General features: G+C 43.0%; 18 non-coding genes across 18 annotated transcripts; all 18 read right to left on the bottom strand.

Moving 5' to 3' along the window:
* Positions 1-176: 176 nt before the first annotated feature.
* Positions 177-248, bottom strand: trnap-agg (transfer RNA proline (anticodon AGG)). Its single transcript has one exon. It is a non-coding gene; the product is annotated as a tRNA-Pro (tRNA).
* Positions 249-1422: 1174 nt separating this feature from the next.
* trnap-ugg (transfer RNA proline (anticodon UGG)) lies at positions 1423-1495 on the bottom strand. Its single transcript has one exon. It is a non-coding gene; the product is annotated as a tRNA-Pro (tRNA).
* A 523-nt stretch (positions 1496-2018) lies between these two features.
* On the bottom strand, positions 2019-2090 carry trnap-cgg (transfer RNA proline (anticodon CGG)). The gene has a single exon. It is a non-coding gene; the product is annotated as a tRNA-Pro (tRNA).
* A 2364-nt stretch (positions 2091-4454) lies between these two features.
* Positions 4455-4526, bottom strand: trnap-ugg (transfer RNA proline (anticodon UGG)). Its single transcript has one exon. It is a non-coding gene; the product is annotated as a tRNA-Pro (tRNA).
* Positions 4527-7550: 3024 nt separating this feature from the next.
* trnap-ugg (transfer RNA proline (anticodon UGG)) lies at positions 7551-7622 on the bottom strand. Its single transcript has one exon. It is a non-coding gene; the product is annotated as a tRNA-Pro (tRNA).
* Positions 7623-8585: 963 nt separating this feature from the next.
* trnap-agg (transfer RNA proline (anticodon AGG)) lies at positions 8586-8657 on the bottom strand. The gene has a single exon. It is a non-coding gene; the product is annotated as a tRNA-Pro (tRNA).
* Positions 8658-12115: 3458 nt separating this feature from the next.
* Positions 12116-12187, bottom strand: trnap-agg (transfer RNA proline (anticodon AGG)). Its single transcript has one exon. It is a non-coding gene; the product is annotated as a tRNA-Pro (tRNA).
* A 573-nt stretch (positions 12188-12760) lies between these two features.
* On the bottom strand, positions 12761-12832 carry trnap-ugg (transfer RNA proline (anticodon UGG)). The gene has a single exon. It is a non-coding gene; the product is annotated as a tRNA-Pro (tRNA).
* Positions 12833-14934: 2102 nt separating this feature from the next.
* trnap-cgg (transfer RNA proline (anticodon CGG)) lies at positions 14935-15006 on the bottom strand. The gene has a single exon. It is a non-coding gene; the product is annotated as a tRNA-Pro (tRNA).
* A 1149-nt stretch (positions 15007-16155) lies between these two features.
* Positions 16156-16227, bottom strand: trnap-cgg (transfer RNA proline (anticodon CGG)). The gene has a single exon. It is a non-coding gene; the product is annotated as a tRNA-Pro (tRNA).
* Positions 16228-17408: 1181 nt separating this feature from the next.
* On the bottom strand, positions 17409-17480 carry trnap-ugg (transfer RNA proline (anticodon UGG)). Its single transcript has one exon. It is a non-coding gene; the product is annotated as a tRNA-Pro (tRNA).
* Positions 17481-18874: 1394 nt separating this feature from the next.
* On the bottom strand, positions 18875-18946 carry trnap-ugg (transfer RNA proline (anticodon UGG)). The gene has a single exon. It is a non-coding gene; the product is annotated as a tRNA-Pro (tRNA).
* A 629-nt stretch (positions 18947-19575) lies between these two features.
* trnap-agg (transfer RNA proline (anticodon AGG)) lies at positions 19576-19647 on the bottom strand. Its single transcript has one exon. It is a non-coding gene; the product is annotated as a tRNA-Pro (tRNA).
* A 1775-nt stretch (positions 19648-21422) lies between these two features.
* Positions 21423-21494, bottom strand: trnap-cgg (transfer RNA proline (anticodon CGG)). Its single transcript has one exon. It is a non-coding gene; the product is annotated as a tRNA-Pro (tRNA).
* A 629-nt stretch (positions 21495-22123) lies between these two features.
* On the bottom strand, positions 22124-22195 carry trnap-agg (transfer RNA proline (anticodon AGG)). The gene has a single exon. It is a non-coding gene; the product is annotated as a tRNA-Pro (tRNA).
* Positions 22196-23253: 1058 nt separating this feature from the next.
* On the bottom strand, positions 23254-23325 carry trnap-agg (transfer RNA proline (anticodon AGG)). The gene has a single exon. It is a non-coding gene; the product is annotated as a tRNA-Pro (tRNA).
* Positions 23326-24499: 1174 nt separating this feature from the next.
* Positions 24500-24572, bottom strand: trnap-ugg (transfer RNA proline (anticodon UGG)). The gene has a single exon. It is a non-coding gene; the product is annotated as a tRNA-Pro (tRNA).
* Positions 24573-25095: 523 nt separating this feature from the next.
* Positions 25096-25167, bottom strand: trnap-cgg (transfer RNA proline (anticodon CGG)). The gene has a single exon. It is a non-coding gene; the product is annotated as a tRNA-Pro (tRNA).
* Between the last annotated feature and the right edge of the window lie 1966 nt (positions 25168-27133).

Genomic DNA, 27133 nt, shown 5'->3' with positions numbered 1-27133 from the left:
AGGTATCACATCCATGCTTGGAATGGAAAACATGCAATTACTCTGTCAAATTTCGTGGTGCTCAAACCCACAATTCCTCATAAAGCTTGCTATGGTAAGGCTGTTTTCATACTTGTCAACTTTCATAGGTGAAAGTTTTCCTGAGAACAGATCTGTGGAATAGATGTCGCAGTCAAGGGCTCGTCCAGGATTTGAACCTGGGACCTCTCGCACCCTAAGCGAGAATCATACCCCTAGACCAACGAGCCACATAAAGACAAGCGAATTGCAGAGTTTGTAAACTAATATCCCATTTGAAGACAGAATTTACTCACCTTTAGATTGGCCAATTTGTGCTACCTCAAGCTCTGCCTCCTGTCTTTTCTACAGTGCCACTGTCTCTAAGCCGAAAAACATTGCTGGTCTCACTACTGTCTTGAACACCTTTGCTTTCATTCTCGCTGATACTCTTTTATCGCAAAACACACCTGACACTTTTCACACTTCAATCATACCCCTAGACCAACGAGCCATATAAAGACAAGCGAATTGCAGAGTTTGTAAACTAATATCCCATTTGTAGACAGAATTTACTCACCTTTAGATTGGCCAATTTGTGTATTGGCAAACTCACTACATTGAAAGTGTTACCTTCTCTTTTCTTGTATGCATCTCAACGAGCTTGAGGAGAGCATTTGAACTCTCTTTTGAGAGAGTATGTCCAAAAAGCTCCTCTTTGTTCTTCCTCTAGACCTTTTGCCTGGCAGCTCCAACCTCAGCATTCTTCTACCGACATATTGACAGTCTCTCCTCTGAACATGTCCAAACCACCTCAATCTGGCCTCTCTGACTTTATCTCCAAAACATCTAACATGAGCTGTCCCTCTGATGTACTCATGCCTGATCCCATCCATCCTCGTCACTCCCAATGAGAACCTCAACATCTTAAGCTCTGCCTCCTGTCTTTTCTACAGTGCCACTGTCTCTAAGCCGAAAAACATCGCTGGTCTCACCACCGTCTTGAACACCTTTGCTTTCATTCTCGCTGATAATCTGTTATCGCAAAACACACCTGACCCTTTTCTCCACCCGTTCCAACCTACTTGCACTCGCCTCTTCACGTCACGTCTACTGTCAGTCAGCACTTTTTCTGCAAATAGCTTGCTTCATTGAAAGTGACACCTTCTCGCTAAATGTTTGCACCTCAGTGTATTCTACAATGGCATTTTAGTATACTGCATTGACCTTTAAAAGTCATAGGTATCAGATCGGCAACACATCCATGCTTGGAATGGAAAACATGCAATTACTCTGTCAAATTTCGTGGTGCTCAAACCCACAATTCCTCATAAAGCTTGGTATAGTAAGGCTGTTTTTATACTTGTCGACTTTCGTAGGTGAAAGTCTTCCTAAAAAGGGTCTGTGGAATAGATGTCGCAGTCAAGCGCTCGTACGGGATTTGAACCCGGGACCTCTCGCACCCAAAGCGAGAATCATACCCCTAGACCAACGAGCCTCGTGTCCGGTGGTTTTGTATTGAGTTCAGCCGGTTTAGCAAAACACGAGTGAGTGGAATCTTGTCTCGTCTAGTAACAACTTTCACAGCAAAACTTGCATCTGGTCTTGTGGTTACACGTGGAAAGCGTTACATCCTCTCTTCTCATAGACATTGAATTTAGCATTCAGGGCTCGTCCGGAGACCTCTCACACCCTAAGCGAAAATCATTCCCCTAGACCAAGGCTAGTGAAGGCAAAATATGATACAGTCAGCTCTTGACTTTTGAAAGTCGGGTTTTCCAAATCGGCAAAACATCAATAACATCATTAATAACATCATTACTTGGCATCTTGTGTCGTGTACTAACTAAAGTTTCCTGTGTTTGCACAAGGAAAAAATGTAATTACTCTGACAAAGTTTGTGGTGCTCAAACCCACAATTCCTCATAAAGCTTGCTATGGTAAGGATGTTTTCATACTTGTTGACTTTCATAGGTGAAAGATTTCCTGAAAAGGGTCTGTGGAATAGATGTCGCAGTCAAGGGCTCGTCCGGGATTTGAACCCGGGACCTCTCGCACCCGAAGCGAGAATCATACCCCTAGACCAACGAGCCATATAAAGAGAAGGGAATTGCAGAGTTTGTAAACTAATATCCCATTTGTAGACAGAATTTACTCACCTTTAGATTGGCCAATTTGTGTATTGGCAACCTCACTACATTGAAAGTGTTACCATCTCTTTTCTTGTATGCATCTCAATGAACTTGAGGAGAGCATTTGAACTCTCTTTTGAGAGAGTATATCCAAAAATCTCCTCTTTGGTCTTCCTCTAGACCTCTTGCCTGGCAGCTCCAACCTCAGCATCCTTCTACCGACATATTGACAGTCTCTCCTCTGAACATGTCCAAACCACCTCAATCTGGCCTCTCTGACTTTATCTCCAAAACATCTAACATGAGCTGTCCCTCTGATGTACTCATGCCTGATCCCATCCATCCTCGTCACTCCCAATGAGAACCTCAACATCTTAAGCTCTGCTACCTCCAGCTCTGCCTCCTGTCTTTTCTACAGTGCCACTGTCTCTAAGCCGAAAAACATCGCTGGTCTCACCACCGTCTTGAACACCTTTGCTTTCATTCTCGCTGATACTCTTTTATGGCAAAACACACCTGACACTTGTCTCCACCCGTTCCAACCTGCTTGCACTCGCCTCTTCACGTCACGTCTACTGTCAGTCCTACGTTCTTAGCTTTCCTCTTCTCTCTCTGTCTACAAACAAACCTTCCTCCTCTCATTCTTCGACCAACAGTAGGCTTGCATTCTGAGACTGAAGTGGCCTATTGGGATGATATGTTACCATGAGGTCTTTTAGATATGATGGAGCTTGACCCTTTAGAGCTTTATATGTAAGAAGCAGGGTTTTACATTCTGTTCTAGATTTGTTGAGAAGCCAATGGAAAGAAGCTAGTGAAGGCAATATATGATACAGTCCGCACTTTTGCTGCAAATAGTTTGCTTCATTGAAAGTGACACCTTCTCGCTAAATGTTTGCACCTCAGTGTATTCTACAATGGCATTTTATTAAAATTAGAATTTACTCACCTTTAGATTGGCCAATTTGTGCTACCTCAAGCTCTGCCTCCTGTCTTTTCTACAGTGCCACTGTCTCTAAGCCGAAAAACATTGCTGGTCTCACTACTGTCTTGAACACCTTTGCTTTCATTCTCGCTGATACTCTTTTATCGCAAAACACACCTGACACTTTTCACACTTCAATCATACCCCTAGACCAACGAGCCATATAAAGACAAGCGAATTGCAGAGTTTGTAAACTAATATCCCATTTGTAGACAGAATTTACTCACCTTTAGATTGGCCAATTTGTGTATTGGCAACCTCACTACATTGAAAGTGTTACCTTCTCTTTTCTTGTATGCATCTCAACGAGCTTGAGGAGAGCATTTGAACTCTCTTTTGAGAGAGTATATCCAAAAATCTCCTCTTTGGTCTTCCTCTAGACCTCTTGCCTGGCAGCTCCAACCTCAGCATCCTTCTACCGACATATTGACAGTCTCTCCTCTGAACATGTCCAAACCACCTCAATCTGGCCTCTCTGACTTTATCTCCAAAACATCTAACATGAGCTGTCCCTCTGATGTACTCATGCCTGATCCCATCCATCCTCGTCACTCCCAATGAGAACCTCAACATCTTAAGCTCTGCTACCACCAGCTCTGCCTCCTGTCTTTTCTACAGTGCCACTGTCTCTAAACCGAAAAACATTGCTGGTCTCACCACCTTCTTGAACACCTTTTCTGTCATTCTCGCTGATACTCTTTTATCGCAAAACACACCTGACACTTTTCTCCACCCGTTCCAACCTGCTTGCACTCGCCTCTTCACGTCACGTCTACTGTCAGTCCTACGTTCTTAGCTTTCCTCTTCTCTCTCTGCCTACAAACAAACCTTCCTCTTCTCCTTCTTCGACCAACAGTAGGCTTGCATTCTGAGACTGAAGTGGCCTATTGGGATGATATGGAACCATGAGGTCTTTTAGATATGATGGAGCTTGACCCTTTAGAGCTTTATATGTAAGAAGCAGGGTTTTGCATTCTGTTCTAGATTTGTTGAGAAACCAATGGCAAGAAGCTAGTGAAGGCAAAATATGATACAGTCAGCACTTTTGCTGCAAATAGTTTGCTTCATTGAAAGTGACACCTTCTCGCTAAATGTTTGCACCTCAGTGTATTCTACAATGGCATTTTAGTATACTGCATTGACCTTTAAAAGTCATAGGTATCAGATCGGCAACACATCCATGCTTTGAATGGAAAACATGCAATTACTCTGAAAATTTCGTGGTGCTCAAACCCACAATTCCTCATAAAGCTTGGTATAGTAAGGCTGTTTTTGTACTTGTCGACTTTCGTAGGTGAAAGTCTTCCTAAAAAGGTCTGTGGAATAGATGTCGCAGTCAAGGGCTCGTCCGGGATTTGAACCCGGGACCTCTCGCACCCAAAGCGAGAATCATACCCCTAGACCAACGAGCCTCACGTCCAGTGGGCTTGTAATGAGTTCAGCCCTACTATCCAAATGAAGAACAAGAACTTCAGTCATTCTCAAACTGAGAAATTCATGTTGTGTAAATTTCCGACAAAAACATTAATGTGAGGACATACTCCATTGACAGAGAAAGGTTGTGGTTTCCAGATCAGCAAAACACGAGTGAGTGGAATCTTGTCTCGTTCTAGTAACAACTTTCACAGCAACACTTGCATCTGGTCTTGTGGTTACACGTGGAAAGCGTTACATCTTCTCTTCTCATAGACATTGAATTTAGCATTCAGGGCTCGTCCGGAGACTTCTCACACCCTAAGCGAGAATCATTCCCCTAGACCAAGGCTAGTGAAGGCAAAATTTGAATTTATAGAATTTACTCACCTTTAGATTGGCCAATTTGTGTTTTGGCAACCTCACTACATTTAAAGTGTTACCATCTCTTGTATGCATCTCAATGAACTTGAGGAGAGCATTTGAACTCTCTTTTGAGAGAGTATATCCAAAAATCTCCTCTTTGGTCTTCCTCTAGACCTCTTGCCTGGCAGCTCCAACCTCAGCATCCTTCTACCGACATATTGACAGTCTCTCCTCTGAACATGTCCAAACCACCTCAATCTGGCCTCTCTGACTTTATCTCCAAAACATCTAACATGAGCTGTCCCTCTGATGTACTCATGCCTGATCCCATCCATCCTCGTCACTCCCAATGAGAACCTCAACATCTTAAGCTCTGCTACCTCCAGCTCTGCCTCCTGTCTTTTCTACAGTGCCACTGTCTCTAAACCGAAAAACATCGCTGGTCTCACCACCTTCTTGAACACCTTTTCTGTCATTCTCGCTGATACTCTTTTATCGCAAAACACACCTGACACTTTTCTCCACCCGTTCCAACCTGCTTGCACTCGCCTCTTCACGTCACGTCTACTGTCAGTCCTACGTTCTTAGCTTTCCTCTTCTCTCTCTGCCTACAAACAAACCTTCCTCTTCTCCTTCTTCGACCAACAGTAGGCTTGCATTCTGAGACTGAAGTGGCCTATTGGGATGATATGGAACCATGAGGTCTTTTAGATATGATGGAGCTTGACCCTTTAGAGCTTTATATGTAAGAAGCAGGGTTTTGCATTCTGTTCTAGATTTGTTGAGAAACCAATGGCAAGAAGCTAGTGAAGGCAAAATATGATACAGTCAGCACTTTTGCTGCAAATAGTTTGCTTCATTGAAAGTGACACCTTCTCGCCAAATGTTTGCACCTCAGTGTATTCTACAATGGCATTTTAGTATACTGCATTGACCTTTAAAAGTCATAGGTATCAGATCGGCAACACATCCATGCTTTGAATGGAAAACATGCAATTACTCTGTGAAATTTCGTGGTGCTCAAACCCACAATTCCTCATAAAGCTTGGTATAGTAAGGCTGTTTTTATACTTGTCGACTTTCGTAGGTGAAAGTCTTCCTAAAAAGGGTCTGTGGAATAGATGTCGCAGTCAAGGGCTCGTCCGGGATTTGATCTCTGGACCTCTCGCACCCAAAGTGAGAATCATACCCCTAGACCAACGAGCCTCGCGTCCAGTGGGCTTGTAATGAGTTCAGCCCTACTATCCAAATGAAGAACAAGAACTTCAGTCATTCTCAAACTGAGAAATTCATGTTGTGTAAATTTCCGACAAAAACATTAATGTGAGGACATACTCCATTGACAGAGAAAGGTTGTGGTTTCCAGATCAGCAAAACACGAGTGAGTGGAATCTTGTCTCGTTCTAGTAACAACTTTCACAGCAACACTTGCATCTGGTCTTGTGGTTACACGTGGAAAGCGTTACATCTTCTCTTCTCATAGACATTGAATTTAGCATTCAGGGTTCGTCCGGAGACTTCTCACACCCTAAGCGAGAATCATTCCCCTAGACCAAGGCTAGTGAAGGCAAAATATGAATTTACAGAATTTACTCACCTTTAGATTGGCCAATTTGTGTTTTGGCAACCTCACTACATTGAAAGTGTTACCATCTCTTTTCTTGTATGCATCTCAATGAACTTGAGGAGAGCATTTGAACTCTCTTTTGAGAGAGTATATCCAAAAATCTCCTCTTTGGTCTTCCTCTAGACCTCTTGCCTGGCAGCTCCAACCTCAGCATCCTTCTACCGACATATTGACAGTCTCTCCTCTGAACATGTCCAAACCACCTCAATCTGGCCTCTCTGACTTTATCTCCAAAACATCTAACATGAGCTGTCCCTCTGATGTACTCATGCCTGATCCCATCCATCCTCGTCACTCCCAATGAGAACCTCAACATCTTAAGCTCTGCTACCTCCAGCTCTGCCTCCTGTCTTTTCTACAGTGCCACTGTCTCTAAACCGAAAAACATCGCTGGTCTCACCACCTTCTTGAACACCTTTTCTGTCATTCTCGCTGATACTCTTTTATCGCAAAACACACCTGACACTTTTCTCCACCCGTTCCAACCTGCTTGCACTCGCCTCTTCACGTCACGTCTACTGTCAGTCCTACGTTCTTAGCTTTCCTCTTCTCTCTCTGCCTACAAACAAACCTTCCTCTTCTCCTTCTTCGACCAACAGTAGGCTTGCATTCTGAGACTGAAGTGGCTTATTGGGATGATATGGTACCATGAGGTCTTTTAGATATGATGGAGCTTGACCCTTTAGAGCTTTATATGTAAGAAGCAGGGTTTTGCATTCTGTTCTAGATTTGTTGAGAAGCCAATGGCAAGAAGCTAGTGAAGGCAAAATATGATACAGTCCGCACTTTTGCTGCAAATAGTTTGCTTCATTGAAAGTGACACCTTCTCGCTAAATGTTTGCACCTCAGTGTATTCTACAATGGCATTTTAGTATACTGCATTGACCTTACTTACTTAGTCAAATTTTGTGGTGCTCAAACCCACAATTCCTCATAAAGCTTGCTATGGTAAGGCTGTTTTCATACTTGTCGACTTTCATAGGTGAAAGTTTTCCTGAGAACAGATCTGTGGAATAGATGTCGCAGTCAAGGGCTCGTCCGGGATTTGAACCCGGGACCTCTCGCACCCAAAGCGAGAATCATACCCCTAGACCAACGAGCCATTAAAGACAAGCGAATTGCAGAGGTTGTAAACTAATATCCCATTTGTAGACAGGATTTACTCACCTTTAGATTGGCCAATTTGTGTTTTGGCAACCTCACTACATTGAAAGTGTTACCATCTCTTTTCTTGTATGCATCTCAATGAACTTGAGGAGGGCATTTGAACTCTCTTTTGAGAGAGTATATCCAAAAATCTCCTCTTTGTTCTTCCTCTAGACCTCTTGCCTGGCAGCTCCAACCTCAGCATCCTTCCTTCTGGTGCTCAAACCCACAATTCCTCATAAAGCTTGGTATAGTAAGGCTGTTTTTATACTTGTCGACTTTCGTAGGTGAAAGTCTTCCTAAACAAGGTCTGTGGAATAGATGTCGCAGTCAAGGGCTCGTCCGGGATTTGAACCCGGGACCTCTCGCACCCAAAGCGAGAATCATACCCCTAGTCACGTCTACTGTCAGTCCTACGTTCTTAGCTTTCCTCTTCTCTCTCTGTCAACAAACAAACCTTCCTCCTCTCCTTCTTCGACCAACAGTAGGCTTGCATTCTGAGACTGAAGTGGCCTATTGGGATGATATGGTACCATGAGGTCTTTTAGATATGATGGAGCTTGACCCTTTAGAGCTTTATATGTAAGAAGCAGGGTTTTACATTCTGTTCGAGATTTGTTGAGAAGCCAATGGAAAGAAGCTAGTGAAGGCAAAATATGATACAGTCCGCACTTTTGCTGCAAATAGTTTGCTTCATTGAAAGTGACACCTTCTCGCTAAATGTTTGCACCTCAGTGTATTCTACAATGGCATTTTAGTATACTGCATTGACCTTACTTACTTACTCTGTCAAATTTTGTGGTGCTCAAACCCACAATTCCTCATAAAGCTTGGTATGGTAAGCCTGTTTTCATACTTGTCAACTTTCATAGGAGAATGTTTTCCTGAAAAGGATCAGTGGAATAGATGTCGCAGTCAAGGGCTCGTCCTGGATTTGAACCCGGGACCTCTCGCACCCTAAGCGAGAATCATACCCCTAGACCAACGAGCCATATAAAGACAAACGAATTGCAGAGTTTGTAAACTAATATTCCATTTGTAGACAGAATTTACTCACCTTTAGATTGGCCAATTTGTGTATTGGCAACCTCACTACATTGAAAGTGTTACCATCTCTTTTCTTGTATGCATCTCAATGAACTTGAGGAGAGCATTTGAACTCTCTTTTGAGAGAGTATATCCAAAAATCTCCTCTTTGTTCTTCCTCTAGACCTCTTGCCTCGCAGCTCCAACCTCAGCATCCTTCTACCGACATATTGACAGTCTCTCCTCTTAACATGTCCAAACCACCTCAATCTGGCCTCTCTGACTTTATCTCCAAAACATTTAACATGAGCTGTCCCTCTGATGTACTCATGCCTGATCCTATCCATCCTCGTCACTCCCAATGAGAACCTCAACATCTTAAGCTCTGCTACCTCCAGCTCTGCCTCCTGTCTTTTCTACAGTGCCACTGTCTCTAAGCCGAAAAACATCGCTGGTCTCACCACCGTCTTGAACACCTTTGCTTTCATTCTCGCTGATACTCTTTTATCGCAAAACACACCTGACACTTTTCTCCACCCGTTCCAACCTGCTTGCACTCGCCTCTTCACGTCACGTCTACTGTCAGTCGTACGTTCTTAGCTTTCCTCTTCTCTCTCTGCCTACAAACAAACCTTCCTCTTCTCCTTCTTCGACCAACAGTAGGCTTGCATTCTGAGACTGAAGTGGCCTATTGGGATGATATGGTACCATGAGGTCTTTTAGATATGATGGAGCTTGACCCTTTAGAGCTTTATATGTAAGAAGCAGGGTTTTACATTCTGTTCTAGATTTGTTGAGAAGCCAATGCAAAGAAGCTAGTGAAGGCAAAATATGATACAGTCCGTACTTTTGCTGCAAATAGTTTGCTTCATTGAAAGTGACACCTTCTCGCTAAATGTTTGCACCTCAGTGTATTCTATAATGGCATTTTAGTATACTGCATTGACCTTTAAAAGTCATAGGTATCAGATCGGCAACACATCCATGCTTGGAATGGAAAACATGCAATTACTCTGTCAAATTTCGTGGTGCTCAAACCCACAATTCCTCATAAAGCTTGGTATAGTAAAGCTGTTTTTATACTTGTCGACTTTCGTAGGTGAAAGTCTTCCTAAAAAAGGTCTGTGGAATAGATGTCGCAGTCAAGGGCTCGTCCGGGATATGAACCCGGGACCTCTAGCGCCCAAAGCGAGAATCATACCCCTAGACCAACGAGCCTCGCGTCCAGTGGGCTTGTAATGAGTTCAGCCCTACTATCCCAATGAAGAACAAGAACTTCAGTCATTCTCAAACTGAGAAATTCACGTTTTGTAAATTTCCGACAAAAACATTAATGTGAGGACATACTCCATTGACAGAGAAAGGTTGTGGTTTCCAGATCAGCAAAACACGAGTGAGTGGAATCTTGTCTCGTTCTAGTAACAACTTTCACAGCAACACTTGCATCTGGTCTTGTGGTTACACGTGGAAAGCGTTACATCTTCTCTTCTCATAGACATTGAATTTAGCATTCAGGGCTCGTCCGGAGACTTCTCACACCCTAAGCGAGAATCATTCCCCTAGACCAAGGCTAGTGAAGGCAAAATATGAATTTACAGAATTTACTCACCTTTAGATTGGCCAATTTGTGTTTTGGCAACCTCACTACATTGAAAGTGTTACCATCTCTTTTCTTGTATGCATCTCAATGAACATGAGGAGAGTATTTGAACTCTCTTTTGAGAGAGTATATCCAAAAATCTCCTCTTTGGTCTTCCTCTAGACCTCTTGCCTGGCAGCTCCAACCTCAGCATCCTTCTACCGACATATTGACAGTCTCTCCTCTGAACATGTCCAAACCACCTCAATCTGGCCTCTCTGACTTTATCTCCAAAACATCTAACATGAGCTGTCCCTCTGATGTACTCATGCCTGATCCTATCCATCCTCGTCACTCCCAATGAGAACCTCAACATCTTAAGCTCTGCTACCTCCAGCTCTGCCTCCTGTCTTTTCAACAGTGTTACTGTCTCTAAGCCGAAAAACATCGCTGGTCTCACCACCGTCTTGAACACCTTTGCTTTCATTCTCGCTGATACTCTTTTATCGCAAAACACACCTGACACTTTTCTCCACCCGTTCCAACCTGCTTGCACTCGCCTCTTCACGTCACGTCTACATTCAGTCCTACGTTCTTAGCTTTCCTTTTCTCTTTCTGCCTACAAACAAACCTTCCTCCTCTCCTTCTTCGACCAACAGTAGGCTTGCATTCTGAGACTGAAGTGGCCTACTGGGATGATATGGTACCATGAGGTCTTTTAGATATGATGGAGCTTGACCCTTTAGAGCTTTATATGTAAGAAGCAGGGTTTTACATTCTGTTCTAGATTTGTTGAGAAGCCATTGGAAAGAAGCTAGTGAAGGCAAAATATGATACAGTCAGCACTTTTGCTGAAAATAGTTTGCTTCATTGAAAGTGACACCTTCTCGCTAAATGTTTGCACCTCAGTGTATTCTACAATGGCATTTTAGTATACTGCATTGACCTTTAAAAGTCATAGGTATCAGATCGGCAACACATCCATGCTTGGAATGGAAAAAATGCAATTACTCTGTCAAATTTCGTGGTGCTCAAACCCACATTTCCTCATAAAGCTTGTTATAGTAAGGCTGGTTTTATACTTGTTGACTTTCGTAGGTGAAAGTCTTCCTAAAAAGGGTCTGTGGAATAGATGTTGCAGTCAAGGGCTCGTCCGGGATTTGATCCCTGGACCTCTCGCACCCAAAGCGAGAATCATATCCCTAGACCAACGAGCCTCGTGCCCGGTGGTTTTGTATTGAGTTCAGCCGTACTATCCAAATGAAGAACAAGAACTTCAGTCATTCTCAAACTGAGAAATTCATGTTGTGTAAATTTCCGACAAAAACATTAATGTGAGGACATACTCCATTGACAGAGAAAGGTTGTGGTTTCCAGATCAGCAAAACACGAGTGAGTGGAATCTTGTCTCGTCTAGTAACAACTTTCACAGCAAAACTTGGATCTGGTCTTGTGGTTACACGTGGAAAGCGTTACATCCTCTCTTCTCATAGACATTGAATTTAGCATTCAGGGCTCGTCCGGAGACCTCTCACACCCTAAGCGAGAATCATTCCCCTAGACCAAGGCTAGTGAAGGCAAACTATGATACAGTCAGCTCTTGACTTTTGAAAGTCGGGTTTCCCAAATCGGCAAATATCAATACTTGGCATCTTGTGTCGTGTACTAACTAAAGTTTCCTGTGTTTGCACAAGGAAAAAATGCAATTACTCTGTCAAAGTTTTTGGTGCTCAAACCCACAATTCCTCATAAAGCTTGGTATGGTAATCCTGTTTTTATACTTGTCAACTTTCATAGGAGAATGTTTTCCTGAAAAGGATCAGTGGAATAGATGTCGCAGTCAAGGGCTCGTCCGGGATTTGAACCCGGGACCTCTCGCACCCTAAGCGAGAATCATACCCCTAGACCAACGAGCCATATAAAGACAAACGAATTGCAGAGTTTGTAAACTAATATCCCATTTGTAGACAGAATTTACTCACCTTTAGATTGGCCAATTTGTGTATTGGCAACCTCACTACATTGAAAGTGTTACCATCTCTTTTCTTGTATGCATCTCAATGAACTTGAGGAGAGCATTTGAACTCTCTTTTGAGAGAGTATATCCAAAAATCTCCTCTTTGTTCTTCCTCTAGACCTCTTGCCTCGCAGCTCCAACCTCAGCATCCTTCTACCGACATATTGACAGTCTCTCCTCTTAACATGTCCATTCATTGAAAGTGACACCTTCTCGCTAAATGTTTGCACCTCAGTGTATTCTACAATGGCATTTTAGTATACTGCATTGACCTTTAAAAGTCATAGGTATCAGATCGGCAACACATCCATGCTTTGAATGGAAAACATGCAATTACTCTGTCAAATTTTGTGTTGCTCAAACCCACAATTCCTCATAAAGCTTGGTATAGTAAGGCTGTTTTTATACTTGTCGACTTTCGTAGGTGAAAGTCTTCCTAAAAAAAGGTCTGTGGAATAGATGTCGCAGTCAAGGGCTCGTCTGGGATTTGAACCCGGGACCTCTCGCACCCAAAGCGAGAATCCTACCCCTAGACCAACGAGCCTCGCGTCCAGTGGGCTTTTAATGAGTTCTGCCCTACTATCCAAATGAAGAACAAGAACTTCAGTCATTCTCAAACTGAGAAATTCATGTTGTGTAAATTTCCGACAAAAACATTAATGTGAGGACATACTCCATTGACAGAGAAAGGTTGTGGTTTCCAGATCAGCAAAACACGAGTGAGTGGAATCTTGTCTCGTTCTAGTAACAACTTTCACAGCAACACTTGCATCTGGTCTTGTGGTTACACGTGGAAAGCGTTACATCTTCTCTTCTCATAGACATTGAATTTAGCATTCAGGGCTCGTCCGGAGACTTCTCACACCCTAAGCGAGAATCATTCCCCTAGACCAAGGCTAGTGAAGGCAAAATATGAATTTACAGAATTTACTCACCTTTAGATTGGCCAATTTGTGTATTGGCAACCTCACTACATTGAAAGTGTTACCATCTCTTTTCTTGTATGCATCTCAATGAACTTGAGGAGAGCATTTGAACTCTCTTTTGAGAGAGTATGTCCAAAAAGCTCCTCTTTGGTCTTCCTCTAGACCTCTTGCCTGGCAGCTCCAACCTCAGCATCCTTCTACCGACATATTGACAGTCTCTCCTCTGAACATGTCCAAACCACCTCAATCTAGCCTCTCTGACTTTATCTCCAAAACATCTAACATGAGCTGTCCCTCTGATGTACTCATGCCTGATCCTATCCATCCTCGTCACTCCCAATGAGAACCTCAACATCTTAAGCTATGCTACGTCCAGCTCTGCCTCCTGTCTTTTCTACAGTGCCACTGTCTCTAAGCCGAAAAACATCGCTGGTCTCACCACCGTCTTGAACACCTTTGCTTTCATTCTCGCTGATACTCTTTTATCGCAAAACACACCTGACACTTTTCTCCACCCGTTCCAACCTGCTTGCACTCGCCTCTTCACGTCACGTCTACTGTCAGTCCTGCGTTCTTAGCTTTCCTCTTCTCTCTCTGTCTACAAACAAACCTTCCTCCTCTCCTTCTTCGACCAACAGTAGGCTTGCATTCTGAGACTGAAGTGGCCTATTGGGATGATATGGTACCATGAGGTCTTTTAGATATGATGGAGCTTGACCCTTTAGAGCTTTATATGTAAGAAGCAGGGTTTTACATTCTGTTCGAGATTTGTTGAGAAGCCAATGGAAAGAAGCTAGTGAAGGCAAAATATGATACAGTCCGCACTTTTGCTGCAAATAGTTTGCTTCATTGAAAGTGACACCTTCTCGCTAAATGTTTGCACCTCAGTGTATTCTACAATGGCATTTTAGTATACTGCATTGACCTTTAAAAGTCATAGGTATCAGATCGGCAACACATCCATGCTTGGAATGGAAAAAATGCAATTACTCTGTCAAATTTTGTGGTTCTCAAACCCACAATTCCTCATAAAGCTTGCTATGGTAAGGCTGTTTTCATACTTGTCGACTTTCATAGGTGAAAGTTTTCCTAAGAATAGATCTGTGGAAAAGATGTCGCAGTCAAGAGCTCGTCCGGGATGTGAACCCGGGACCTCTCGCACCCAAAGCGAGAATCATACCCCTAGACCAACGAGCCTCGTGTCCGGTGGTTTTGTATTGAGTTCAGCCGGTTCAGCAAAACACGAGTGAGTGGAATCTTGTCTCGTCTAGTAACAACTTTCACAGCAAAACTTGCATCTGGTCTTGTGGTTACACGTGGAAAGCGTTACATCCTCTCTTCTCATAGACATTGAATTTAGCATTCAGGGCTCGTCCGGAGACCTCTCACACCCTAAGCGAAAATCATTCCCCTAGACCAAGGCTAGTGAAGGCAAAATATGATACAGTCAGCTCTTGACTTTTGAAAGTCGGGTTTTCCAAATCGGCAAAACATCAATAACATCATTAATAACATCATTACTTGGCATCTTGTGTCGTGTACTAACTAAAGTTTCCTGTGTTTGCACAAGGAAAAAATGTAATTACTCTGACAAAGTTTGTGGTGCTCAAACCCACAATTCCTCATAAAGCTTGCTATGGTAAGGCTGTTTTCATACTTGTCGACTTTCATAGGTGAAAGTTTTCCTGAAAAGGGTCTGTGGAATAAATGTCGCAGTCAAGGGCTCGTCCGGGATTTGAACCCGGGACCTCTCGCACCCGAAGCGAGAATCATACCCCTAGACCAACGAGCCATATAAAGAGGAGGGAATTGCAGAGTTTGTAAACTAATATCCCATTTGTAGACAGAATTTACTCACCTTTAGATTGGCCAATTTGTGTATTGGCAACTTCACTACATTGAAAGTGTTACCATCTCTTTTCTTGTATGCATCTCAATGAACTTGAGGAGAGCATTTGAACTCTCTTTTGAGAGAGTATGTCCAAAAAACTCCTCTTTGTTCTTCCTCTAGACCTCTTGCCTCGCACCTCCAACCTCAGCATCCTTCTACCGACATATTGACAGTCTCTCCTCTGAACATGTCCAAACCACCTCAATCTGGCCTCTGTCCCTTTGATGTACTCATGCCTGATCCTATCCATCCTCGTCACTCCCAATGAGAACCTCAACATCTTAAGCTATGCTACCTCCAGCTCTGCCTCCTGTCTTTTCTACAGTGCCACTGTCTCTAAGCCGAAAAACATCGCTGGTCTCACCACTGTCTTGAACACCTTTGCTTTCATTCTCGCTGATACTCTTTTATCGCAAAACACACCTGACACTTGTCTCCACCCGTTCCAACCTGCTTGCACTCGCCTCTTCACGTCACGTCTACTGTCAGTCCTACGTTCTTAGCTTACCTCTTCTCTCTCTGTCTACAAACAAACCTTCCTCCTCTCCTTCTTCGACCAACAGTAGGCTTGCATTCTGAGACTGAAGTGGCCTATTGGGATGATATGGTACCATGAGGTCTTTTAGATATGATGGAGCTTGACCCTTTAGAGCTTTATATGTAAGAAGCAGGGTTTTACATTCTGTTCTAGATTTGTTGAGAAGCCAATGGAAAGAAGCTAGTGAAGGCAAAATATGATACAGTCCGCACTTTAGCTGCAAATAGTTTGCTTCATTGAAAGTGACACCTTCTCGCTAAATGTTTGCACCTCAGTGTATTCTACAATGGCATTTTAGTATACTGCATTGACCTTTAAAAGTAATAGGTATCAGATCGGCAACACATCCATGCTTGGAATGGAAAACATGCAATTACTCTGTCAAATTTCGTGGTGCTCAAACCCACAATTCCTCGTAAAGCTTGGTATTGTAAGGCTGTTTTCATACTTGTCAACTTTCATAGGTGAATGTTTTCCTGAGAACAGATCTGTGGAATAGATGTCGCAGTCAAGGGCTCGTCCGGGATTTGAACCCGGGACCTCTCGCACCCGAAGCGAGAATCATACCCCTAGACCAACGAGCCACATAAAGACAAGCGAATTGCAGAGTTTGTAAACTAATATCCCATTTGTAGACAGAATTTACTCACCTTTAGATTGGCCAATTTGTGTATTGGCAACCTCACTACATTGAAAGTGTTACCATCTCTTTTCTTTTATGCATCTCAATGAACTTGAGGAGAGCATTTGAACTCTCTTTTGAGAGAGTATGTCCAAAAAGCTCCTCTTTGTTCTTCCTCTAGACCTCTTGCCTGGCAGCTCCAACCTCAGCATCCTTCTACCGACATATTGACAGTCTCTGTTCTGAACATGTCCAAACCACCTCAATCTGGCCTCTCTGACTTTATCTCCAAAACATCTAACATGAGCTGTCCCTGTGATTTACTCATGCCTGATCCCATCCATCCTCGTCACTCCCAATGAGAACCTCAACATCTTAAGCTCTGCTACCTCCAGCTCTGCCTCCTGTCTTTTCTACAGTGCCACTGTCTCTAAGCCGAAAAACATCGCTGGTCTCACCACCTTCTTGAACACCTTTGCTTTCATTCTCGCTAATAATCTTTTATCGCAAAACACACCCGACCCTTTTCTCCACCCGTTCCAACCTGCTTGCACTCGCCTCTTCACGTCACGTCTACTGTCAGTCCTACGTTCTTAGCTTTCCTCTTCTCTCTCTGCCTACAAACAAACTTTCCTCCTCTCCTTCTTCGACCAACAGTAGGCTTGCATTCTGAGACTGAAGTGGCCTATTGGGATGATATGGTACCATGAGGTCTTTTAGATATGATGGAGCTTGACCGTTTAGAGCTTTAAATGTAAGAAGCAGGGTTTTACATTCTGTTCTAGATTTGTTGAGAAGCCAATGGAAAGAAGCTAGTGAAGGCAAAATATGATACAGTCAGCACTTTTGCTGCAAATAGTTTGCTTCATTGAAAGTGACACCTTCTCGCTAAATGTTTGCACCTCAGTGTATTCTACAATGGCATTTTAGTATACTGCATTGACCTTTAAAAGTCATAGGTATCAGATTGGCAACACATCCATGCTTGGAATGGAAAAAATGCAATTACTCTGTCAAATTTTGTGGTGCTCAAACCCACAATTCCTCATAAAGCTTGGTATAGTAAGGCTGTTTTTATACTTGTCGACTTTCGTAGGTGAAAGTCTTCCTAAAAAGGGTCTGTGGAATAGATGTCGCAGTCAAGGGCTCGTCCGGGATTTGAAACCGGGACCTCTCGCACCCAAAGCGAGAATCATACCCCTAGACCAACGAGCCTCGCGTCTGCTGGGTTTGTATTGAGTTCAGCCCTACTATCCAAATGAAGAACAAGAACTTCAGTCATTCTCAAACTGAGAAATTCATGTTGTGTAAATTTCCGACAAAAACATTAATGTGAGGACATACTCCATTGACAGAGAAAGGTTGTGGTTTCCAGATGAGCAAAACACGAGTGAGTGGAATCTTGTCTCGTCTAGTAACAACTTTCACAGCAAAACTTGCATCTGGTCTTGTGGTTACACGTGGAAAGCGTTACATCCTCTCTTCTCATAGACATTGAATTTAGCATTCAGGGCTCGTCCGGAGACCTCTCACACCCTAAGCGACAATCATTCCCCTAGACCAAGGCTAGTGAAGGCAAAATATGTTACAGTCAGCTCTTGACTTATGAAAGTCGGGTTTTCCAAATCGGCAAAACATCAATACTTGGCATCTTGTGTCGTGTACTAACTAAAGTTTCCTGTGTTTGCACAAGGAAAAAATGCAATTACTCTGTCAAAGTTTGTGGTGTTCAAACCCACAATTCCTCATAAAGCTTGCTATGGTAAGGCTGTTTTCATACTTATCGACTTTCATAGGTGAAAGTTTTCCTAAGAATAGATCTGTGGAATAGATGTCGCAGTCAAGGGCTCGTCCGGGATTTGAACCCGGGACCTCTCGCAATTTGTGTATTGGCAACCTCACTACATTGAAAGTGTTACCATCTCTTTTCTTGTATGCATCTCAATGAACTTGAGGAGAGCATTTGAACTCTCTTTTGAGAGAGTATATCCAAAAATCTCCTCTTTGGTCTTCCTCTAGACCTCTTGCCTGGCAGCTCCAACCTCAGCATCCTTTATCCGATATACTGTTTTCACCATCTCTCCTCTGAATAAGTCCAAACCACTTCAATCTAGCCTCTCTGACTTTATCTCCAAAACATCTAACATAAGCTGTCCCTCTGATGTACTCATGCCTGATCCTATCCATCCTCGTCACTCCCAATGAGAACCTCAACATCTTAAGCTCTGCTACCTCCAGCTCTGCCTCCTGTCTTTTCTACAGAAGCCAATGGCAAGAAGCTAGTGAAGGCAAAATATGATACAGTCAGCACTTTTGCTGCAAATAGTTTGCTTCATTGAAAGTGACACCTTCTCGCTAAATTTTTGCACCTCAGTGTATTCTACAATGGCATTTTAGTATACTGCATTGACCTTTAAAAGTCATAGGTATCAGATCGGCAACACATCCATGCTTGGAATGGAAAACATGCAATTACTCTGTCAAATTTCGTGGTGCTCAAACCCACAATTCCTCATAAAGCTTGGTATAGTAAGGCTGTTTTTATACTTGTCGACTTTCGTAGGTGAAAGTCTTCCTAAAAAGGGTCTGAGAATAGATGTAGCAGTCAAGGGCTCGTCCGGGATTTGAAACCGGGACCTCTCGCACCCAAAGCGAGAATCATACCCCTAGACCAACGAGCCTCGCGTCTGCTGGGTTTGTATTGAGTTCAGCCCTACTATCCAAATGAAGAACAAGAACTTCAGTCATTCTCAAACTGAGAAATTCATGTTGTGTAAATTTCCGACAAAAACATTAATGTGAGGACATACTCCATTGACAGAGAAAGGTTGTGGTTTCCAGATGAGAAAAACACGAGTGAGTGGAATCTTGTCTCGTCTAGTAACAACTTTCACAGCAAAACTTGCATCTGGTCTTGTGGTTACACGTGGAAAGCGTTACATCCTCTCTTCTCATAGACATTGAATTTAGCATTCAGGGCTCGTCCGGAGACCTCTCACACCCTAAGCGACAATCATTCCCCTAGACCAAGGCTAGTGAAGGCAAAATATGTTACAGTCAGCTCTTGACTTTTGAAAGTCGGGTTTTCCAAATCGGCAAAACATCAATACTTGGCATCTTGTGTCGTGTACTAACTAAAGTTTCCTGTGTTTGCACAAGGAAAAAATGCAATTACTCTGTCAAAGTTTGTGGTGTTCAAACCCACAATTCCTCATAAAGCTTGCTATGGTAAGGCTGTTTTCATACTTATCGACTTTCATAGGTGAAAGTTTTCCTAAGAATAGATCTGTGGAATAGATGTCGCAGTCAAGGGCTCGTCCGGGATTTGAACCCGGGACCTCTCGCACCCTAAGCGAGAATCATACCCCTAGACCAACGAGCCATGTAAGACAAGCGAATTGCAGAGTTTGTAAACTAATATCCCATTTGTAGACAGAATTTACTCACCTTTAGATTGGCCAATTTGTGTATTGGCAACCTCACTACATTGAAAGTGTTACCATCTCTTTTCTTGTATGCATCTCAATGAACTTGAGGAGAGCATTTGAACTCTCTTTTGAGAGAGTATATCCAAAAATGTACTCTTCGTTCTTCCTTTAGACCTCTTGCCTCGCAGCTCCAACCTCAGCATCCTTCTACCGACATATTGACAGTCTCTCCTCTGAACATGTCCAAACCACCTCAATCTGGCCTCTCTGACTTTATCTCCAAAACATCTAACATGAGCTGTCCCTCTGATGTACTCATGCCTGATCCCATCCATCCTCGTCACTCCCAATGAGAACCTCAACATCTTAAGCTCTGCTACCTCCAGCTCTGCCTCCTGTCTTTTCTACAGTGCCACTGTCTCTAAGCCGAAAAACATCGCTGGTCTCACCACTGTCTTGAACACCTTTGCTTTCATTCTCGCTGATACTCTTTTATCGCAAAATATACCTGACACTTTTCTCCACCCGTTCCAACCTGCTTGCACTCGCCTCTTCACGTCACGTCTAGTGTCAGTCCTACGTTCTTAGCTTTCCTCTTCTCTCTCTGTCTACAAACAAACCTTCCTCCTCTCATTCTTCGACCAACAGTAGGCTTGCATTCTGAGACTGAAGTGGCCTATTGGGATGATATGGTACCATGAGGTCTTTTAGATATGATGGAGCTTGACCCTTTAGAGCTTTATATGTAAGAAGCAGGGTTTTACATTCTGTTCTAGATTTGTTGAGAAGCCATTGGCAAGAAGCTAGTGAAGGCAAAATATGATACAGTCAGCACTTTTGCTGCAAATAGTTTGCTTTATTGAAAGTGACACCTTCTCGCTAAATGTTTGCACCTCAGTGTATTCTTCAATGGCATTTTAGTATAGTGCATTGACCTTTAAAAGTCATAGGTATCAGATCGGCAACACATCCATGCTTGGAATGGAAAACATGCAATTACTCTGTCAAATTTCGTGGTGCTCAAACCCACAATTCCTCATAAAGCTTGGTATAGTAAGGCTGTTTTTCTACTTGTCGACTTTCGTAGGTGAAAGTCTTCCTAAAAAGGGTTTGTGGAATAGATGTCGCAGTCAAGCGCTCGTCCGGAATTTGAACCCAGGTCCTCTCGCACCCAAAGCGAGAATCATACCCCTAGACCAACGAGCCTCGTGTCCGGTGGTTTTGTATTGAGTTCAGCCGGTTCAGCAAAACACGAGTGAGTGGAATCTTGTCTCGTCTAGTAACAACTTTCACAGCAAAACTTGCATCTGGTCTTGTGGTTACACGTGGAAAGCGTTACATCCTCTCTTCTCATAGACATTGAATTTAGCATTCAGGGCTCGTCCGGAGACCTCTCACACCCTAAGCGAAAATCATTCCCCTAGACCAAGGCTAGTGAAGGCAAAATATGATACAGTCAGCTCTTGACTTTTGAAAGTCGGGTTTTCCAAATCGGCAAAACATCAATAACATCATTAATAACATCATTACTTGGCATCTTGTGTCGTGTACTAACTAAAGTTTCCTGTGTTTGCACAAGGAAAAAATGTAATTACTCTGACAAAGTTTGTGGTGCTCAAATCCACAATTCCTCATAAAGCTTGCTATGGTAAGGCTGTTTTCATACGTGTCGACTTTCATAGGTGAAAGTTTTCCTGAAAAGGGTCTGTGGAATAGATGTCGCAGTCAAGGGCTCGTCCGGGATTTGAACCCGGGACCTCTCGCACCCGAAGCGAGAATCATACCCCTAGACCAACGAGCCATATAAAGAGAAGGGAATCGCAGAGTTTGTAAACTAATATCCCATTTGTAGACAGAATTTACTCACCTTTAGATTGGCCAATTTATCCGATATACTGTTTTCACCATCTCTCCTCTGAATAAGTCCAAACCACTTCAATCTAGCCTCTCTGACTTTATCTCCAAAACATCTAACATAAGCTGTCCCTCTGATGTACTCATGCCTGATCCTATCCATCCTCGTCACTCCCAATGAGAACCTCAACATCTTAAGCTCTGCTACCTCCAGCTCTGCCTCCTGTCTTTTCGACAGAAGCCAATGGCAAGAAGCTAGTGAAGGCAAAATATGATACAGTCAGCACTTTTGCTGCAAATAGTTTGCTTCATTGAAATTGACACCTTCTCGCTAAATTTTTGCACCTCAGTGTATTCTACAATTGCATTTTAGTATACTGCATTGACCTTTAAAAGTCATAGGTATCACATCCATGCTTGGAATGGAAAACATGCAATTACTCTGTCAAATTTCGTGGTGCTCTAACCCACAATTCCTCATAAAGCTTGCTATGGTAAGGCTGTTTTCATACTTGTCAACTTTCATAGGTGAAAGTTTTCCTGAGAACAGATCTGTGGAATAGATGTCGCAGTCAAGGGCTCGTCCAGGATTTGAACCTGGGACCTCTCGCACCCTAAGCGAGAATCATACCCCTAGACCAACGAGCCACATAAAGACAAGCGAATTGCAGAGTTTGTAAACTAATATCCCATTTGAAGACAGAATTTACTCACCTTTAGATTGGCCAATTTGTGCTACCTCAAGCTCTGCCTCCTGTCTTTTCTACAGTGCCTCTGTCTCTAAGCCGAAAAACATTGCTGGTCTCACTACTGTCTTGAACACCTTTGCTTTCATTCTCGCTGATACTCTTTTATCGCAAAACACACCTGACACTTTTCACACTTCAATCATACCCCTAGACCAACGAGCCATATAAAGACAAGCGAATTGCAGAGTTTGTAAACTAATATCCCATTTGTAGACAGAATTTACTCACCTTTAGATTGGCCAATTTGTGTATTGGCAACCTCACTACATTGAAAGTGTTACCTTCTCTTTTCTTGTATGCATCTCAACGAGCTTGAGGAGAGCATTTGAACTCTCTTTTGAGAGAGTATGTCCAAAAAGCTCCTCTTTGTTCTTCCTCTAGACCTTTTGCCTGGCAGCTCCAACCTCAGCATTCTTCTACCGACATATTGACAGTCTCTCCTCTGAACATGTCCAAACCACCTCAATCTGGCCTCTCTGACTTTATCTCCAAAACATCTAACATGAGCTGTCCCTCTGATGTACTCATGCCTGATCCTATCCATCCTCGTCACTCCCAATGAGAACCTCAACATCTTAAGCTCTGCTACCTCCAGCTCTGCCTCCTGTCTTTTCGACAGAAGCCAATGGCAAGAAGCTAGTGAAGGCAAAATATGATACAGTCAGCACTTTTGCTGCAAATAGTTTGCTTCATTGAAATTGACACCTTCTCGCTAAATTTTTGCACCTCAGTGTATTCTACAATGGCATTTTAGTATACTGCATTGACCTTTAAAAGTCATAGGTATCACATCCATGCTTGGAATGGAAAACATGCAATTACTCTGTCAAATTTCGTGGTGCTCAAACCCACAATTCCTCATAAAGCTTGCTATGGTAAGGCTGTTTTCATACTTGTCAACTTTCATAGGTGAAAGTTTTCCTGAGAACAGATCTGTGGAATAGATGTCGCAGTCAAGGGCTCGTCCAGGATTTGAACCTGGGACCTCTCGCACCCTAAGCGAGAATCATACCCCTAGACCAACGAGCCACATAAAGACAAGCGAATTGCAGAGTTTGTAAACTAATATCCCATTTGAAGACAGAATTTACTCACCTTTAGATTGGCCAATTTGTGCTACCTCAAGCTCTGCCTCCTGTCTTTTCTACAGTGCCACTGTCTCTAAGCCGAAAAACATTGCTGGTCTCACTACTGTCTTGAACACCTTTGCTTTCATTCTCGCTGATACTCTTTTATCGCAAAACACACCTGACACTTTTCACACTTCAATCATACCCCTAGACCAACGAGCCATATAAAGACAAGCGAATTGCAGAGTTTGTAAACTAATATCCCATTTGTAGACAGAATTTACTCACCTTTAGATTGGCCAATTTGTGTATTGGCAAACTCACTACATTGAAAGTGTTACCTTCTCTTTTCTTGTATGCATCTCAACGAGCTTGAGGAGAGCATTTGAACTCTCTTTTGAGAGAGTATGTCCAAAAAGCTCCTCTTTGTTCTTCCTCTAGACCTTTTGCCTAGCATTCTTCTACCGACATATTGACAGTCTCTCCTCTGAACATGTCCAAACCACCTCAATCTGGCCTCTCTGACTTTATCTCCAAAACATCTAACATGAGCTGTCCCTCTGATGTACTCATGCCTGATCCCATCCATCCTCGTCACTCCCAATGAGAACCTCAACATCTTAAGCTCTGCTACCTCCAGCTCTGCCTCCTGTCTTTTCTACAGTGCCACTGTCTCTAAGCCGAAAAACATCGCTGGTCTCACCACCGTCTTGAACACCTTTGCTTTCATTCTCGCTGATAATCTGTTATCGCAAAACACACCTGACCCTTTTCTCCACCCGTTCCAACCTACTTGCACTCGCCTCTTCACGTCACGTCTACTGTCAGTCAGCACTTTTTCTGCAAATAGCTTGCTTCATTGAAAGTGACACCTTCTCGCTAAATGTTTGCACCTCAGTGTATTCTACAATGGCATTTTAGTATACTGCATTGACCTTTAAAAGTCATAGGTATCAGATCGGCAACACATCCATGCTTGGAATGGAAAACATGCAATTACTCTGTCAAATTTCGTGGTGCTCAAACCCACAATTCCTCATAAAGCTTGGTATAGTAAGGCTGTTTTTATACTTGTCGACTTTCGTAGGTGAAAGTCTTCCTAAAAAGGGTCTGTGGAATAGATGTCGCAGTCAAGCGCTCGTACGGGATTTGAACCCGGGACCTCTCGCACCCAAAGCGAGAATCATACCCCTAGACCAACGAGCCTCGTGTCCGGTGGTTTTGTATTGAGTTCAGCCGGTTTAGCAAAACACGAGTGAGTGGAATCTTGTCTCGTCTAGTAACAACTTTCACAGCAAAACTTGCATCTGGTCTTGTGGTTACACGTGGAAAGCGTTACATCCTCTCTTCTCATAGACATTGAATTTAGCATTCAGGGCTCGTCCGGAGACCTCTCACACCCTAAGCGAAAATCATTCCCCTAGACCAAGGCTAGTGAAGGCAAAATATGATACAGTCAGCTCTTGACTTTTGAAAGTCGGGTTTTCCAAATCGGCAAAACATCAATAACATCATTAATAACATCATTACTTGGCATCTTGTGTCGTGTACTAACTAAAGTTTCCTGTGTTTGCACAAGGAAAAAATGTAATTACTCTGACAAAGTTTGTGGTGCTCAAACCCACAATTCCTCATAAAGCTTGCTATGGTAAGGATGTTTTCATACTTGTTGACTTTCATAGGTGAAAGATTTCCTGAAAAGGGTCTGTGGAATAGATGTCGCAGTCAAGGGCTCGTCCGGGATTTGAACCCGGGACCTCTCGCACCCGAAGCGAGAATCATACCCCTAGACCAACGAGCCATATAAAGAGAAGGGAATTGCAGAGTTTGTAAACTAATATCCCATTTGTAGACAGAATTTACTCACCTTTAGATTGGCCAATTTGTGTATTGGCAACCTCACTACATTGAAAGTGTTACCATCTCTTTTCTTGTATGCATCTCAATGAACTTGAGGAGAGCATTTGAACTCTCTTTTGAGAGAGTATATCCAAAAATCTCCTCTTTGGTCTTCCTCTAGACCTCTTGCCTGGCAGCTCCAACCTCAGCATCCTTCTACCGACATATTGACACTTTTCTCCACCCGTTCCAACCTGCTTGCACTCGCCTCTTCACGTCACGTCTACTGTCAGTCCTACGTTCTTAGCTTTCCTCTTCTCTCTCTGTCTACAAACAAACCTTCCTCCTCTCATTCTTCGACCAACAGTAGGCTTGCATTCTGAGACTGAAGTGGCCTATTGGGATGATATGTTACCATGAGGTCTTTTAGATATGATGGAGCTTGACCCTTTAGAGCTTTATATGTAAGAAGCAGGGTTTTACATTCTGTTCTAGATTTGTTGAGAAGCCAATGGAAAGAAGCTAGTGAAGGCAATATATGATACAGTCCGCACTTTTGCTGCAAATAGTTTGCTTCATTGAAAGTGACACCTTCTCGCTAAATGTTTGCACCTCAGTGTATTCTACAATGGCATTTTATTAGAATTAGAATTTACTCACCTTTAGATTGGCCAATTTGTGCTACCTCAAGCTCTGCCTCCTGTCTTTTCTACAGTGCCACTGTCTCTAAGCCGAAAAACATTGCTGGTCTCACTACTGTCTTGAACACCTTTGCTTTCATTCTCGCTGATACTCTTTTATCGCAAAACACACCTGACACTTTTCACACTTCAATCATACCCCTAGACCAACGAGCCATATAAAGACAAGCGAATTGCAGAGTTTGTAAACTAATATCCCATTTGTAGACAGAATTTACTCACCTTTAGATTGGCCAATTTGTGTATTGGCAACCTCACTACATTGAAAGTGTTACCTTCTCTTTTCTTGTATGCATCTCAACGAGCTTGAGGAGAGCATTTGAACTCTCTTTTGAGAGAGTATGTCCAAAAAGCTCCTCTTTGTTCTTCCTCTAGACCTTTTGCCTGGCAGCTCCAACCTCAGCATTCTTCTACCGACATATTGACAGTCTCTCCTCTGAACATGTCCAAACCACCTCAATCTGGCCTCTCTGACTTTATCTCCAAAACATCTAACATGAGCTGTCCCTTTGATGTACTCATGCCTGATCCTATCCATCCTCGTCACTCCCAATGAGAACCTCAACATCTTAAGCTATGCTACCTCCAGCTCTGCCTCCTGTCTTTTCTACAGTGCCACTGTCTCTAAGCCGAAAAACATCGCTGGTCTCACCACTGTCTTGAACACCTTTGCTTTCATTCTCGCTGATACTCTTTTATCGCAAAACACACCTGACACTTGTCTCCACCCGTTCCAACCTGCTTGCACTCGCCTCTTCACGTCACGTCTACTGTCAGTCCTACGTTCTTAGCTTACCTCTTCTCTCTCTGTCTACAAACAAACCTTCCTCCTCTCCTTCTTCGACCAACAGTAGGCTTGCATTCTGAGACTGAAGTGGCCTATTGGGATGATATGGTACCATGAGGTCTTTTAGATATGATGGAGCTTGACCCTTTAGAGCTTTATATGTAAGAAGCAGGGTTTTACATTCTGTTCTAGATTTGTTGAGAAGCCAATGGAAAGAAGCTAGTGAAGGCAAAATATGATACAGTCCGCACTTTAGCTGCAAATAGTTTGCTTCATTGAAAGTGACACCTTCTCGCTAAATGTTTGCACCTCAGTGTATTCTACAATGGCATTTTAGTATACTGCATTGACCTTTAAAAGTAATAGGTATCAGATCGGCAACACATCCATGCTTGGAATGGAAAACATGCAATTACTCTGTCAAATTTCGTGGTGCTCAA

This window comes from Channa argus, chromosome 4, assembly GCF_033026475.1.
Source record: "Channa argus isolate prfri chromosome 4, Channa argus male v1.0, whole genome shotgun sequence".
NCBI lineage: Eukaryota > Metazoa > Chordata > Actinopteri > Anabantiformes > Channidae > Channa > Channa argus.
This window is presented reverse-complemented; position numbering and strand designations above follow the sequence as displayed.